This window comes from Chelon labrosus (assembly GCF_963514085.1).
Source record: "Chelon labrosus genome assembly, chromosome: 16".
Taxonomy (NCBI): Eukaryota; Metazoa; Chordata; class Actinopteri; order Mugiliformes; family Mugilidae; genus Chelon; species Chelon labrosus.
In genome coordinates this window covers 23,007,169-23,024,610 of record NC_140349.1, presented here as the reverse complement: position 1 = coordinate 23,024,610, position 17,442 = coordinate 23,007,169, and the positions used below count along the sequence as shown (strand labels likewise).

The following is a 17,442-nucleotide window of genomic DNA, read 5'->3' as shown; positions in this document are numbered from 1 at the left end:
TTTAGTCCTTTGTTTTATGAATTCTCTATATAGTGTATTTTTCTTTTTACAGGCATTTTGTAATCCCTTCGTGAACCATGGTCAATCATTGTATTTTTGTTTTCTGTAGTGACTGGTTTTCTGATTTCTGTTTAAATTCATATCCCTCCAGTTCAAAATTCATTCCTTTATCAGCATTGATCCACGTTTCTGATATTGCAATTATTTTAAATGTTTTTTTTAACTTGATCTAAATATTCCTTGATGTTATTGAAGTTTGCACACAGACTTCTGCTATTGAAATGGATTATAGACAATTTGCTGTCCGTTTTAATGGTCGGATTGTACTGTTCAGCTGTATAACAGCAGCAGTTGTCGTTGATGTTAGAGAAGAAGTTATTGTCCCGGTCTATATCATGCTCCAAGTCCAGTAAATTATGGTCAGCGTATTGAAATGTTCTCAGTTCCAGCTTTTCATGATCAGCAATCCTTTGAATTATATCCCTATTATCTCCAGTTGTAGACAAATGAGTTCTTTGAGACTGTATCATGGTGATGTGTTGTGTATGAGTCATCATACCTTAGTCCGGATTGTGAAAATCATTCGTGTTTGTCCATTTCCTCGATGTTCCTGAAGACCAGCACTTTGGCTTGCTCTGGTGTCCCGTTTAGTTAAATTAATACTTTACAGTTTGATCTCCATGTGTGTTGAATTTTTCCCTGTTTTTTCATGAGGCGTACTTTTCTGGCAATATCGGCGTTTCGTTTGGTCAGATGCTCACTGATAAATACGTTTGATACTTTCAGTTTCCTTCCTTGTTTTAACAGTGCAGTTTTGTGTTTTCTGTTGACAAATGTCATGATCACGGCTCGTTTGTCGCTGTCATCTCTCCGGGGCAGAGGGTGGCATGCCTCAACGTTGCTCCAGTTAATTTCAATCCCTTTGGATTGTAGGAGGGCAGCCACCTGTTGCTCTACGGAGCTGACATCCTGCTCACCGCCCCCCCCCCCCGTCAACGGTCACCGCCCAGGCGTATGACCTGGGTTTGATACGGAGCCCGGTCACAATCACATCATTGACTCTGATGTACTCCTCCAGCTCTGCCACTCGACTCTCCAGGTGCACCAGACGCCGGTCCTTTTCGGCGTTCTGGATCCGGAGAGCCTTCACTTCCTCCACCAGGTCCAGGATGGATTTCTGCTGCAGTTTCACAACTGAAATCTCCTCAGACAAGAAGTCCAGAGACTTTTTAATGTCATCGCCCTCTTCGGCTGTCAGTGCCTTCTTCGGACCCATGTTGCTAGGTAACGCGAGGTAGCATCTGCTGTTACCCTAGCATCCCGCTAGCTAGTTTGTCAACTAGCCGCCTAGCTCAGTTTTTTCCATCCGTGTTCTGAAAATCAGCGTCGTTAAACCAGGCAGTATTCAAGCCAAGGGTGTCCGCAGATAGTCTGATGTCCGTAAACCAAAATCAGTAGCCAATAAACACAGAAATAGCCCAAAACCGAGCACCAAAACACACAAACTCTCTCCAAACTTTTCTCCAACACTTTCTTTCTTCGAACAACTGTCATTCCATACATTAAATTATATTGACAAGATTACAAACAAAAGCTTTAAACTTACCGAAATCAACGTTAGAGCCAGCCTTCGTGAGAGCACTGGGCCCACGTGCACGGCTTTGACCTCCTGCGTTTGAATGAGTTTGGCGCTAGCGGTAGATGTGCGCTAATAGAAAATGGACATGCGCACTGGGCTGCAAAGCTCTGTAACTTAAGTCTCATACCACAAACCATGTTACACACTCAGAAAAACCTAGTTCATATAACTTAAAGAAACAAGTATCCGGGTAAAAAGTGCAGAAAACTCTGTGAGAGAAAGTAAACTTAAAAAAGTAGTATGAAGTTAAATGCACTAATTCATCATAAGTCAGGACATTGTTTGAATTTACAGTGTATCAGCTTAATATGTTGGTTTATGATTGACACTTCATGCCAATAAAACTGTAGCCTTCTTTTTCTTAATATCATTATATTATTTCATCTTCTTTCTCTGCCTATTCTTTTTTCTCTTCTTCGTTTTCTTCACCATCTTCTTCTTATTATTATTACTGTTATATTATTAATATTATTATTACTTCATCATCTTCCTCTTTTCTCATTTTCATCTTCTTCTGACTACAGACTTGCAGACTGTAAAGATGACTTCATATACATGGATTATATGTGTCCTTTCTTTTCTGAACCAGTGACAGTTATTTCCTCAGTTCTTGCTCACTGTGTAAATTTCCTGTACCCTTTGTCGTCACAGACCGGAGCCGTTTCCCTGACCACAAGCGTCACACATCCAGAATTATGCCAAGGTGGGAGATGAAATTTTTAGTCCTGTGCATCACAGGTTGGTTGGTTTTAAGAGGTCTCATTGAGTTCAGTTTTCAGTTCACTGTTGACAGTCTGTGACACCTGTTTATCCCCAAACAATCGTCTGTGCTCGCACCCCATAAAACCCCCCGTTGAGCCGCTTTTGTCTGCGAACCACAACCTCTCGAAGGGTGATTTCAAATGGTGGAAGGTAAGGACAGAGTTGCTCTGCGTTAAGTCAGTGCATGGAAATGCGCCTGTGTCCCAGTCCAGACAAACAGTGTGCATCTGTCTCCACCAGCTCTTACAGAATGAAAGACGAGACTACGACAAATATAACGAAACAGTGAACAGACTGTTCCAGATATTCCCATCCACCCCGGGGCTTATAAAGCCCAGCAGTGGCGGCTGCAAGACCTGTGCTGTGGTGGGAAATTCTGGTAACTTGAAGAGATCACATAATGGACCTCTGATAGATTTCCATGATTATGTGATCAGGTAAATGTTCAACAAGAAGAAATCATATTTAAACTTGGACCTCTTCTTAAAAAAATATCCAGCAGTGAAATGATTCCCCCTGTGCTGTTCAGAATTAACAGAGGTCGCATTGAAGGCTACGAAGAAGATGTTGGGACCAGAACAACTCATCGTGTCGTATATCCAGAGAGTACTGTGGATTTAGACAACAACACTCACCTTGTGTTGGCTCCATTCAAGATACAGGATATAGAGTGGCTCATACTGGCTATGACGACTGGATTTCATGGAAAGTGAGTCCCCTTCTTTTCAGGTTTTCATTTTATACTTTATTTTAAGTGAGCTGTGCCAGTTTGCAATAAAGTGTGTTTAATGTAATGCGGTAAACAAGGCATCACAACAGGGACAATAATACGAATTAATAGAGATAATATATGTGCTACATTGAAAAAAATTATTTTGTGGTGTAGTAATATTTATTAGGTTAACTGTCACAATTTTCATTTTGTAATTATAAGTACCAGAACTGGAATTATTCAAGTAAAACTATACAGTATATGTCAGGGATGGGCAACCTAAATGATGGAGGGGGCCACAATTTTTCAACGACACTACCAGAGGGCCACATAGGACCGCACACTTAACCATATATGATAAAACTGCCATTTTAAATATGTTTGTGTGTGTATAATTAGAATATATATATATATATGTGTGTGTGTGTGTGTTTATTGAAGCAAACAAAAAATAACCACGTACTGTGATTATTATTATTTTTTTTAATTTGTGCATTTTTACACCAAGAAACAGTTTAACATTTTCCCTGTATACCCACTCTACCTCACCACTATCAGCAGTGGACACATGTAAAAAGCCGCCTTTGTTTGCGTACTTTAGATTTAAGGTCCGCTACGATAGCAGCCCTTGTAGCTTCAGTATACTTCTCGTATTTAGCTTTGTGCAATGTCTTGTAGCGGCAACTTAAATTGAGATAACGTCTCTAAGCAGACTAAGCACATAGGTTTGTCTTTGCATTCTGTGAACAGATAATCTTCTTTCACCTGAAAGACACGACTTTCTCTATCAAGTATTCTCTATCCTCCGCTCTCTGCTCGGCTTAACGTCTCTTCTTCACTGGTAGAGAAGACCCGGTGGAAGCGTGTGTGAGGCGGCGTCTGCATTAGAGGCGCCATCTAGTGGCCACCCGTGTCATTACAACTGATTCAGTGCCGCAGAGGATACAGATTTATAATTTTCAAAAATTAATCTAAGGGCCACGTCGAGTGAGGTCGCCAGTTGCCCATCCCTGGTATATGTCATTCAAACTGTGTGGGAAGAGTAAGTTTTACTATGTATTTTCACATAATATTCAAAGGTTTCATAGTCACTGCACATGAACGTAGAAATACTAAGTAAGTTTTATTAAGTGTTGCGTGTTTTGAATCCGCGCATGCGCCTTGTGACGCGCATATAGCACGCATCCGCTTAGTTGCCCGCCAAAACACAAGAAGACGATGACGGCGGTCAAGTTTAATGGAGGCAGGAGCGCTAAATCATTTTGAAGGTAAGTCCTTCAGGGTTTTTCATGCACATGTAACGGAGTTAAAATCACATATCACTGTAGCTTAATTTTACTATGGTCACTGACCGCAACGTCCCTGTGGACTTGGGTCGTACACCCCAGGGGTACAGCAGTCAGACCTCGCTGTCCCCATGGTAAGTGCATGGTATAGCTCCCGAACGATTGAGCACATTGTTTTAATGTAAAGTTGACAGTGGTTTTCTTTTTTTTTTTTTTTTTATTTATACAATGTGGCCAGTGCAACATGTGTTGCTAGCTAACCTTTTTTTATTTTGCACTTGCAGTGAGACGTGTGTCTGTGTGTAAACGGCGACTGACTGTATGATTAATCCTTCGCTAGATGCTGGATGTATGAAAGATGTGTAATTTTTTAGATCACAGCGACCTTTTAAAATATTTTGACATACATTGAAATACATTGGTTTGACAGTGATAGTTTATTTTGGTTACATGATTCTGTAGTTTTAATGTAGTATTTCTTGAAGTATTCTGTAGTTTTAATGTATTATTTTTGTCTTTGTCCTTAAGCCCAAAGCAACAACTTTCCGCAGTCGACACAGTGAAGTCAAGCAGCAGCTACAGAAAGCAGTGTCACAAGCAAAGCCATCTGGCTATTCAGGTAAAAATAAAAATGTGTAGTGCTTTGCACTTAATTAGTTTTAAGTTGACTTTTATAGTGATATGAAAACCTAGTTCGGATGAGGTTTGATTTATTTCTGTCTGTATTTTCCAGATTCATAAAAGATGAAATGGTCGAGCTACAGGACACTTGGATTACTTTCGACGAGCAGAACGGAGACATTTTATTGATTATTGAAGTATTTTTGGACGTTTGAAGCTAAGATACCGCTCACTGCAGAAAAAAACGCCTCTCAACCTCACACAAGAACACGGATGTTAACAAAACTTCTTGGAAAATGTTTTATTGAAAAAATAATTTTTTCACTTAAGAAAAATAAAGGTGTTGTTAAATTTAACAGTTGCCTCATTTTTTAAAGTCATTGTTTCAATAAACAAAAACATTAACAAATTTAGGCAATTTAAACTGCAGAAAAAATATGTAAAATGTTGTGTAAATGTTACTTAAATATAGTCCATAAATAAAAGTTTAAAAAAGTATTTCAAAATTACCTTGAAAAGCCATTGATTTTAGGTGAGATTTTTCAGTTTGAAGTAGTCAGAGTCTAAGTAAAACTTACAAAGAAGGAGAGAGTAAAATTCAATGACCATATTAATAATCATCAGTAAATTACTTGTGTAAAATATTGACTTAGTGAGGGGTAAGTAACTGGTTCAGAGTTATGGTGGATCAATGCATTGGGTTGTTGGTCAGAACAATGCACAAACACAGGGAATCCAGTTATGTTCATTTATTGTTTTAAGCTGGTTGAATTCTGATGAAAAAAGGAGAAAATGAAAGAACAGCAAAATATTAATCCACACAACTCAAACATAAGGATCAATTAACAAACAAATAGAAGAGATTTAATCTATACAAAACACTGCTCAACTTAGTAAAAGGTAGAACTTAACATATTATTAATTTAACCATTAAATAGACTAAGAGTGTGTGGCATAAAAGGAATAGCTTACATCAAATACACAGCTCAAACAATTGAGGATGAGTGATGAGGCCAGCCAGCTCCTTTGTTCTCAGGCAAGGGAAAAAGGACTCACACAGGTGAACTGGCTGCCTAAATAGACTTCAGGACTCCACCTCCACTGATGTGGGGAAGGAGGTGGGGATTTTCCACAGCCGCCCCTCAAATATGTGGATCATATTTGACTTGGAGGAAAATCCTCATGTTGAAGGAGGGTCCGGATCATCTTTATATTCTGTAAGAGCAACCAGCCGAATAAACTGGATGTACATAGGTCTTTCCTTTTACCACTTTCTTTACCACTTACCACTTAAGATCTTTCAGGGGGCTGAGAATTTACAGCTAAGGATGGAGAGATGTGTTGAGAGGTCCCAACCACCAAATCCTCCCAGCACTGGAACTGCAGTAGGTTTGGGGGAACACTAGATAACAGTACATGAGCAGTACCACAAAAGGCAGACTTAATCAACTCTGAAGCTGCTTCAATAGAAGGTGAGGAAGGGTTTAAGGGCCACTGATGAGGAGGTCAGTACAAGAAAGGAGGGCCCTGACTCAATCGATGGGGTGCAGCAAGTTCTGTGAGGGTTTTTCAGCTGGTAATGTCATCTGCAGGGTTACTGGCTGAATATGTATACCTCCAGTCTGAAGCAGCAGTATTCTCAAGTATCTCTGTGATACAATGAACCACAAATATCTTGTACTGGCAGGACTCTGATTGCAGCCAAGCTAGAACGGTAGTGGAGTCTGTCCACATCACTAGACGGTGGAGAGGGAGAGTCAGCTCTGTTCTCAGCATCCTTGCTAATTGGGCTCCAGTGAGAGCAGCACACATCTCTAGGCGCGGCATAGTGATCTGTCATCTTGGTGCCACTCTTGAACGTGCCATGACAAAGGAGATATGAATTTGTCCATTAGAGTCCACTGTCCTCACATATGCAACAGAGCCATATGCTGCTATAGAGGCATCACAGAACACATGCAGTTCTCTGCTCATTGAAGGATCTTGATCCTCTGTGAGTCCATAACACCTTGGGAGTCTGATCCTGGTCAAGTGTGGAAGTTCCTCCTCCCATACCGTCCAGGCCTTCACAAAAGCATCAGGGAGGCAGGGGTCATCCCAGTCCCGCTCTTTAGACCACAGTTTCTGAAGAAGAACTTTTGCTCAGGTGGTAAATGGGATGATGAACCCCAGGGGATCGTATTGCATGGCTAGTATCCTGTACACATTGCGAAGGGTAAGAGGCTGACAATTTACCGGTCTGTGTTTGTATCCCAAGGTGTCTGAGGAGCAATACCATATTAGACCCAGGGCTCTTTCCCATGGGTCACTGCGCTCTTGGATGAGCCACATTTCAGTACTCTCTGCGCGAGCCTCTTTGGGGAGGTGCTGAACCACTGAAGGGAGGTTACTGATCCATTGTTGGATCTCAAAGCCACCGGAGGCAAGCTGTGCCCGAAGGCGGTCAAGGAGACTTCTGGCCTGCTCTTCAGTGGGAAAACTCTGCAGACAATTGTCCACATAGAAGGACTGCAGGACTGATGTTTCGTCGTCTTCCTCTCCTCCATCCTTCACATGTCGCTGAAGAGCATATGTAGCACAACAAAGACTACATGTGGTCCCGAATGGCAGAACTTGCCACTCGTAAACCTCCACTGATTCCTTTCATTTCATTTCCCTCCATATGAAACGGAGGAACGGTCTGTCCTCAAGCTGCAATCTGACCTGATTTAACATGCCTTTAATATCAACAGAAATGGCAACAGAATGCTGACGGAAGCGCAGCAGAACACCCATCAAGGAAGGGCCCAGGACTGGACCAGGAAGAGGATAGTCATTCAGGCACTGCCCTCGGTATTGGAATGAGCTGTTGAACACTAAGCGGTGTTTGCCATTGTGCTCCACCAAGTGGTGTGGTATGTACCATGATGACTCACTGTTCTGGACCACTTCTTGAGGAGTGAGTTTCTTCACATATCCAGCCTCCAGCAACTTGTTTATTTCATTACTGTAAATAACCGCTTGCTCTGGATTCTTTAACAGCCTCCGTTCAGTGCGTCTAAGGGCAGGGAGGACTGATTCCTTTGGAGCTTGGAGTTTGGGGGCATTTGGTTTGTGGATTAGGGGTTTGTGGATTGTGATGTGAGGGGAAGGAGGTGGGGATTTTCCACAACTTGACTTTTGCTAGTAAAAGAAACTTATATCCGCAAGTAAAGTTTACTTGATGATCGGTCTTGTAGAATTTACTTAAAATTTCTAAGTGCAAGTAAATATCCAAGTAAATATCACTCCAAATTTTTTTCAGTGTATAAACATAATTAAATGCATTATTAAAACTCAGTAACGGAGGCAGTAGAGTGGCAAGTAACCAGACACCTAAAAGAAATTCCTCAGGGGAATAGATCGTCCTGCGTGTCATTCTGTGTCATTCTGCGTGACAAGGGAAACCAAGTTAGAGGGCTTAGCCCGTGCTTACAGATGCTGAGTCATGATGCAAAACTACAATTCCACTTCAATCAGATTGGCTGTGTTGGATCACAACATAGGAGCAATTCCTGTTGGACTAGCTAGGACCAGAGCTAGACACACTGTAGTTATTTTAATCTTGACAATCCCCTATTGTGAAGACTAGACTAGCACTAAGCTATTTAGTGTTATTAATACTCTCTATTATGTTCTTTCGTTTCTCCTCTTCCTCTTTGTCATTCTCTCCCACCTCTAATCAGTTTGAATTTGGCACCGTTGTCGTGCTCATATTAAAAAGTCAGGCGCACGGCGTGTAATGTAATTGAGATGACAGAACTGTGTCAGGTGGGGGGCCCCTTAGGGAGGACTTCTACTGTCGTTCAAAACATAGCACATTACCGCAGTTGCCTGCTGTCTCTTGACACATTGCGCCTCTCCTTGCAATGCATCATTTACAGTTGTGTTCAAAATAATAGCAGTCCAACATGACTAACCAGATCAATCAGTGTTTTTGGTATAAATCATATTATTACATGGCAAATAATTTACCAGTAGGTGTAGTAGAGTCAGAGAAGCCAACAGACCCAACATTCATGATATGAATGCTCCTGAGTCTGTGTAATTGAATAATTAAGTGAAAGGGGCGTGTTCAAAATAATAGCAGTGTGAAGTTCAATCAGTGAGGTCATTCATTATGTGAAGAAACAGGTGTCATTCATGTGGCCCTTATTTAAGGAAGAAGCCAGTACATGTTGTACATGCAATTCTCTCTGAAAACCTGAGAAAGATGGGTCGTGCCAAACATTGTTGTTGGGCCTGGGTACTAGGGCACTCAGTATTGGGGTTTGGCTATCATGAATAATTAATAATTATCAAAAATAATTATTTATTATTAAATAATTGGATCTGAATTACTAGATCACCTCGGGGCACCACCCTTCTAGGTAGTGTTGCTTTCGTCAACGAAAACTATGACTAAATATTGTCGTCAACGAACCTTTATCACGTGACTAAAACGAGACGAGACGTAACGTAAATGCTGGTCATGCGACGATGACTATAATTAAATGTATAATGCAATATTGTTGACGAATAAAAACGAGACTAAATGTGGTTTACAAAATAAAAACTATGCTAAAATGTCTCTCCATTTTCGTTGACCAAAACGAGACGAGACGAAATGTTACAACGTCATTTCGTCTTGTTTAGTCGCGACGTCACTTCCTCAAGCTCCACTCGCGGCATTATTTAGAAGATGCAGCTGCTTCAGTGAGTCTGCGACTCTGCGTGAGTACTAGCGTGACAGAGAAAGGGAACGATGGCCGGCCAGCCGGGGGTCTTTGGTAGAAAAAGAAGACAAGACATTTGGAAAAACTTTATATACATTGAAGAGGAAAACAAAACCGAATGTCTTGTGGTGAAAGATGGGGAGAAGTGCGGCCACAAACTCGCAGGGAAGAACACAACAAACTTGAAGAGACATCTCAAGGCATTACATAAAGAAATTCAGGTAAGTCAAGACATTAACGTAACGTTACTTTCTATTTTACAAAGCTCATGCCAACTCATGAGGCTGTGGTTAATGTGTCCCATTTTAACGTTAGGCTGGAGCTGAAAACGACTGAGCCAAACGTATGTGACTAGCCTTTGCACTTGACGTCATGTATTGTTCGCGCCACAGCAAAATAACCTAGTGGGCGTCAAGAAGACAAATCGAAGTACAGCTCCGAGATTATAGTGAGATTTAACCTTAGTAATGCCCTTCCACCACTGTTGGCTTATTGTTTGTAATGATCGCAAATGTAAATAGTTATTAAAACTGGTGGTAACAGCACTGTTAGGGCATTGAATATGTATTATTAATAAATATTCGAATATATTTGAATATTAATAAACAAACAAACTTCAAATATGGTTTTTGGGCAAAAGTCAAAGCCCTAATATAGATATATTTTGTTTTGTTTTCTTAGTGTTTCGGAAGTATTTCAGCCACGATTGCACTGTCATCTCGTCAGTCTATCAAGCTCAGCAACGGTTTCCATAAACTCATAGCATGGATTAATGCTACTTAATATTTAACAGTTGGATTTAGGTTAGATAGAGGTTGCATCTGTACTGACATTGTATCTATTCCTGTGCTAGATTCCAGAAATCACTTCTGTAAAGCACCCACCCAAGAAGATGGACAGGCCAACTAGTGCCCAAGATTTCTTTTCCGCGACAACTTACGACGACAACTCCCCAGAGCAACGTACCAAAGAGGAGGGGATGGCACAGTGGATCGGCCGCACAGGACTCCTAGCACGAATTGTTGAAGATGACGAGTTTATTGCCATGATTGCAAAAATGGACAAGAAGTTTAAAGTGCCAAAAAGACCTAAAATTTTAAACCTGATTGAGAAAATGTACAAAGAAGAAAAAGAAAAGTTAAAACAAAACCTGGCCACAGCACGTAAAATAACCACAGGGTTAGACATTTGGACAAAAAAAGGGCTTACAGCGTCCTTCCTGGGAGTCAGCGCCTGTTTCTTCAACCCTGAGGACAACAAGGCTGAACACAAACTTCTGAACCTGAAGGAGATGGTGCACCCTCACACCGCAGAGTCGATTAGTACACATGTGGAGGAGTCAATGGAAGAATGGGGGATCCCCAGAGAGAAGGTCCTCACAACAATTACTGACAATGGCAGCAATATGGTGGCTTCGTTCCACACGCATGCAGAAGTTGCCACAACTTCCGAAGAGGACTCAGAGGCTGAGCACAACGCCAGTGATGACAATGAGCATCAGGAAGGGGAGGATGACAGGTAAGGTAAATCTGTATGAAACTGAAAATGCTAAGAACCAGAATCAGCTTTATTGGCCAGGTTTGCATATACAAACAAGGAATTTGACTCCGGTTTGTCTTTGCTCTCAAAATACACAACAAACACTACATATAAAGAGTAAAAATACAAGGGGACAGTAAGAAACATAAAAAATACTATATACAGTATAATGCATTCAGCATTTATGAAACTGGTCATGATTTAATTTCATATACATAAAGACTAAATATGTTCATAGGAAGTTAACTACTAGAACAATTTAATTTGGTTAAATAATGTAAGGGCTAAAATTATTAAATATGTACTTTTTTTATGTTATTATTTCCATGTAGATATGACTACGGAGCCATAGAGAGGACACCATGTGTGGTTCACACCGTACAGCTTGTAGTGAATATGATCCAGAAGGAACCCCCAATCCGAAGGCTGTTAATGAAAGTGAGGCACTTGGTGAACAAATTTAGGAAGTCATCTGTCGCCACAGAGCAGCTGCTGCAGAAGTGTGCTCTGGTTCTGGTAAAAGACTGTCCCACCAGGTGGTCAAGTTGCTTTACTATGATTTCTTGCTGTCTTGAAGTCAAGGAGCACCTCACAGCTGTAGCTGAGTTCATGAGCTGGGACAGCCTGCAGCCTAGTGAGTGACAGAAGATTGGGATACTGAGAGACCTTCTTCTGCCATTTGCAGAGCACACTAAGTCGCTTGAAAGTGACACTCAGTCACTTTCCCTTGTTGTGCCAGCACTCATGGATCTCAAAATCCACCTGTCGGAGTTCTCGCTTGCACATGGGCGAACCTACAAAGATGCAGCTACTCTGGCTCAGAAGATGCTGTCCAGCATGGATAGGCGCTTTAGTGTGTTTCTTGACATAACGGCTGACAACTTCTCACCACTTCCTGCAGCAGCATGCTTTGTGGACCCGTGTGTAGCTGAAACCCTTCTGGAAAATGATGATATTGATGTACAGAATCTTGTCAGAAAGGCAGAGGACTACATTGCTCATCTTGTGCCACAAAGAGTGCAAGTACGAGAACAGCAGTTGACCGATGATGAGCAAGTCACAAATGAGGGTACAGAGGCTCCAGAGTCAACCCCTGCTAAACGTTGTAGATTTAAGTTCTTCAGTGCTAATCGTCCATCGAGGCCCAAGACAGCCAAGACAACAAACATTAGGCAGGAGATTTTAAAATATAAAGAGGGGCTGTCCGAGTCCCACCAGACTGCTACTAGTGCTGAGGTTGAGGAATCCGGCATTGAGTATTGGTTAACTCAGTGTTGTTCCACTGCATTTCCAACACTGAAACATCTGGCCTTGGACCTCCTTGCGATGCCAGCCTCTCAGGCATTTACAGAGAGGGTCTTCAGTGTAACTGGTTACCTCTCTTGTGGCCGCAGGAATAGGGCTAGGACCATTTTGGAAAGAAGTACTTTCCTCAAAGTAAACAAGCCTAAGTAGTAGTTAATAGCTGCCATGAACAGACATGCAAGAAGCATGCTTGCATGTACTGTACAGACACAGAGCATTTTGATAAGCAGCCTTTCCCATATCGATGCAAAAAAAAAAAATGGTGATTCTGATTTGGTTGTGAAGACTTTATTTTTGTTTTGTATTAAGTTCAAGCCAACACAGTGTTAACAGTTGAAAGCTGAATTTGTAGACTTTGAACAGTTTGAAAAATGTGGGTTTTATGGCAATCAAACAGAGATACTGTATCTGTACTGGGCACCAGAGAAACAGAGAGAACAGACCTTGTTTCTCTTTATGTTAAACTATTTTATTTATTTTATATATTGTTTCTTTATTTATTTTATTTAATTTATTGTTTTTATTAATTTTATTTACATTTTTGTGGGTGTACTTCTACCATGTTTGGTTAGTAAAATAAATATGTTGTAAATTCAAATCAGCGTCTTCTGTGTCTGGAATGGATGTATTCTTGAGTCTATAAGGTAACAATAATATAATAAGAACCTTGTTAGAAATAGGTTTGGCTAAAAGAAAATTTTGGTTTTGTCTATACTACAAGGTACTTATACTATATTGACTGGTTTAAATAGAATTGCATTACTAAAAAGAGACTCAAATACAATTGTCATTGACTAAAACTAGACTAAATGTCATCAGTTTTTGTTGACTAAAACTAGACGAAAATAGTCATGGATAATTCTGACTAAAATGAGACTAAAATGCTCAGACTTTTAGTTGACTGAAACTTGACTAGACTAAAAAGAGTATGAACATGACTAAAACTAATAAAAACTAAAATGACAGCTTGACACAAAGACTAGACTAAAACTAAAATTAAAACAGGCTGCCAAAAACAACACTACTTCTAGGAAGGGAAAAGATAGCCAATTAATCAAAACAGTCTCATAAATTATACTAAATTGTCAATTTGGAGTTCGGATTAATAATTAACTTAATAACTATAACCAAAATTAGTTGAAGGAATTTGGAGTTCTTGGCAGTGTAGAGGTTGGCAATATTCACTCTTGTGCAACATTAAACAGACAGGTATGTTTAAAAGACATTTATTAACAAGAATAAAAGTAAACATACATTCTAACTACAGTCTACTCTATACAGGTGTGTGTGTGGGTGTGTGTGTGTGCGTGCCAAAATGGCCGCTGGTTGTGGGTGTGTCAAGATGGCCGCCAGTTGTGGGCGTACCAAGATGGCCGCCGGTTGTGGGCGTGCCAAGATGGCCGCTGGGGCCTTGAGGTCTTGAACACAAAGGAAACAATGGCTGCTGAGTGGGGACACTCAGACCATGTGCTGGCTAGTAGATATGTGGAATGTGATAAGGGTTTTATGAGGTGCCAGGTTAGAGGAAGAGTGGTTAGTTTAGCATGCAAGAGACCCTGAGTCTATGTGTTGCATAATCTAACTAACATCAAACCACTATACTATAAACAACTCAATATAAATAAATATCACATCAAATCAACATTTCTAACTCTATGTTTAGCTTAGCTTAGCTTAACTAGGCCCCTGCCATACTACCAGATTTGGTGGAAAGTCAATTTCTGGTGTGTTGCTCCTGTGGCTGGCGGTTCCTGATGGAAAGCCAAACCGGGAAAAGTTGAAGTCCTTGCTGTGTGTTCCTAATGGCAGACGTTGGAGGGAAACCGGACGCTCCTTGAGTCCTTTGAAGTGGCTTGTTAGCAGCTCGGTGCTAACTAGCCGTGTGGCTCCTGTTGTTTGGGAGTTTAGCCTGCTTGTTGGCTAAAACAGCTGGTGTAGATTCCTCAGCAGAATCTCGCTTCGCTGCTGTAAGGAGAACAGGCCTGGCACCCAGCTGCAGCCAAGCAGCTGGGGGTCTCCACGTGGAGGTGTGGAGTTGAAGTGGGGAAGAGGGTCAGAGGGTAAGAGAGAGAACAAAGGCCGAAACAGCGCATTTTATATGACCTGATGACCTCAGAGGTCACATGCCACTGTCAGCCAGTGAACTGCTTGGTCAGTTTTCACACCTGGAGGATTGTGGGACTTAGAGTTCTGGTGCTTCCCTTTGTTTCCAAGACATGTGGTTACTTGGATATGCATGGTGAGCTTCCATAGCTCACCACCAGGTTCAGATCCCAACATTGTTCGGAAGAACAGCATGCTTTAATTAAAACGTTGATTGGAGAGGGGAAAACATATAAAGAAGTGCAGAAAATGATAGGCTGCTCAGCTAAAGTGATCTCCAAAGCTTTAAAATGGAAAGCCAAACCAGAGAGGCGTGGAAGAAAACGGAAGACTACCATTTGAATGGATCGAACAATAGCCAGAATGGCAAAGACTCAGCCAATGATCAGCTCCAGGGAGATCAGAGACGGTCTGAAGTTACCTGTGAGTACTGTGACAATTAGAAGACGCTTGTGTGAGGCTAATCTATCGGCAAGAAGCCCCCGCAAAGTCCCACTGATAAAAAAAAGACATGTGCTGAAGAGGATACAATTTGCCAAAGAACATATCGACTGGCCTAAAGAGAAATGGAGAAACATTTTGTGGACTGATGAAAGTAAGATTGTTCTTTTTGGGTCCAAGGACCGCTGACAGTTTGTCAGACGACCCCCAAACACTGAATTCAAGCCACAGTACACTCTGAAGACCGTGAAGCATGGTGCTGGAAGCATCATGATATGGGGCTGTTTCTCTTACTATGGTGTCGGGCATATTTATCGCATACCAAGGATCATGGATCAATTTGCTTATATCAAAATACTTGAAGAGGTCATGCGGCCTTATGCTGAAGAGGAAATGCCCTTGAAATGGGTGTTTCAACAAGACAACAACTCCAAACACACCAGTAAGCGAGCAGCATCTTGGTTCCAGACCAACAAAATTAAGGTTATGGAGTGGCCAGCCCAATCCCCGGACCTTAATCCAATAGAACACTTGTGGGGTGACATCAAAAATGCTGTTTCTGAGGCAAAACCAAGAAATGCAGAGGAACTGTGGAACGTTGTCAAATCATCCTGGGCTGGAATACCTGAAGGTTCCAGAAGTTGGTCGACTCGATGCAGCACAGATGTGGAGCAGTTCTCAAAAACAGTGGTTATTCAACTAAATATTAGTTTAGTAATTCACAGGAATGCTAAATCTTAACTTTTTTTAGTTTATTGAGTAAATATTGGAGTTTGTAATGAAAAATGCAGACACTATTTTTTTGAACAGCCCAATATATTTTTTTCCTTCATTTTCTGTAAAGTTATTAAAATATTGATACTTTTTTCTTCATGTTTTGAAATATAATGTGCAGTGTTCCCAATGAATGGAAATAAAAAATATAAGGATTTTGAGCTTTACTCACGTTTTAAAAAACACTGCTATTATTTTGAACACAACTGTTTATCCAAAGCAAACCAGCATGTTCGCCTGTCATTCATTTCTGGTGTGAAACCATGACCTGTAATTCACGTTCCCCCAGGTACAGTAGAAAACAATAAGCTGCTTGTAATCTTCAGTTGAACAAGCTTACCTGTCAGAAGTCAGGGGGAGTTAAAGCGGGGGAGGACATGGGTGAAATAATGAATGAACTGTCCTTGGAAAAAACTGAGATGGTTGTGTATGTTGCTGTAGAGTTTCACATAAAATACATGACGCAAATTAGAATCTCCTTGAATAGGACCACAGGTCACATCTGCGTGATGAGCTTTTGGATGGTGTGTCAAGGGCTAGTATTTGAATTTGTCATTTCATGCTGTCCCCAACAGGTCCTACACGGCTTCACCGCCTGCAAAGGTAGCGAGCCGTGTGAGTTTAAAGGCCGATTCTGATTGTCAACAGGTGATGGTGATCAACCCGGCTTTCATAAGATACGTTCACGACACGTGGCTGAGAAAGAAGGGCCGGTATCCATCCACTGGCTTTATAACTGTGGCTCTTGCACTGAACATTTGCCATGAGGTAAGTTCAGCCTTTGAAATGGAGCTGCCTTTACGAAGTTTAGAAAAGTACTTGGGGGACTTCTGGTGGCTGCCCAGGTGTGATGCGCGTGTCGTTCTGAGCTCCGTCTCAAAAATCCGATAATACACGAAATATCCTACAATTCAGAAACTATTCTAGTTTAAATTACGTCTAAAGTATTCTACAAAATGTCGAGCGGGAGAGGAGCGAAGAATAAATCGTCAACGGACGAGACAGCGGGCAAAAAGAAAGTTTCAGGCAAAGAATCGGAGGACACTTCAAATGCAGCCATCTTGTTAGCATTGCGTGAGCAAGAAGAAAGGCTAACCGGGAAAGTTAAGTTGGCTGTGAGAGAGGCAGTTGAGGAAATGCTTGCCGGTGAAATCCAGGCCCTGAAAGTTATGATTGAAGCCTCCAACTCGGCAGTGACCAAACTCGGCGGAGATATCGCACAGCAAGCCGAGGTCGGTAGAAATCTGCAGGGGAGGCTAGATGCTACAGCCGCTAACATCAGAACGGTTAAACAAGATGTTGGTGACCTCCAGAAAGAGCTACTGAACCTGCGCCAGAAAGTCGCTGAGATGGAGGACAGATCGCGGAGGTCTAACCTTCGACTTGTCGGCCTGCCAGAGTCAGCGGAGGGTGAAAATGCCATCCAATTTTTACAAGATAATTTGCCCGTGTGGATCCCCTCCCTGGCCGGGGACAAGATTGAAATTCAACGGGCTCATCGTATATTCGCCACCCAGGACAGGACCA

The 17,442-nt window shown here is 41.5% G+C and overlaps 1 pseudogene across 1 annotated transcript; it reads left to right on the top strand.

Annotated features, from left to right (window-relative positions):
• Positions 1-1,274: 1,274 nt before the first annotated feature.
• Positions 1,275-16,806, top strand: LOC311500925 (CMP-N-acetylneuraminate-beta-galactosamide-alpha-2,3-sialyltransferase 1-like; annotated as a pseudogene). The gene is made up of 5 exons: positions 1,275-1,294; positions 2,229-2,551; positions 2,642-2,838; positions 2,931-3,110; positions 16,491-16,806. The product of its transcript is annotated as a CMP-N-acetylneuraminate-beta-galactosamide-alpha-2,3-sialyltransferase 1-like (transcript).
• The last annotated feature ends 636 nt before the right edge of the window (positions 16,807-17,442 follow it).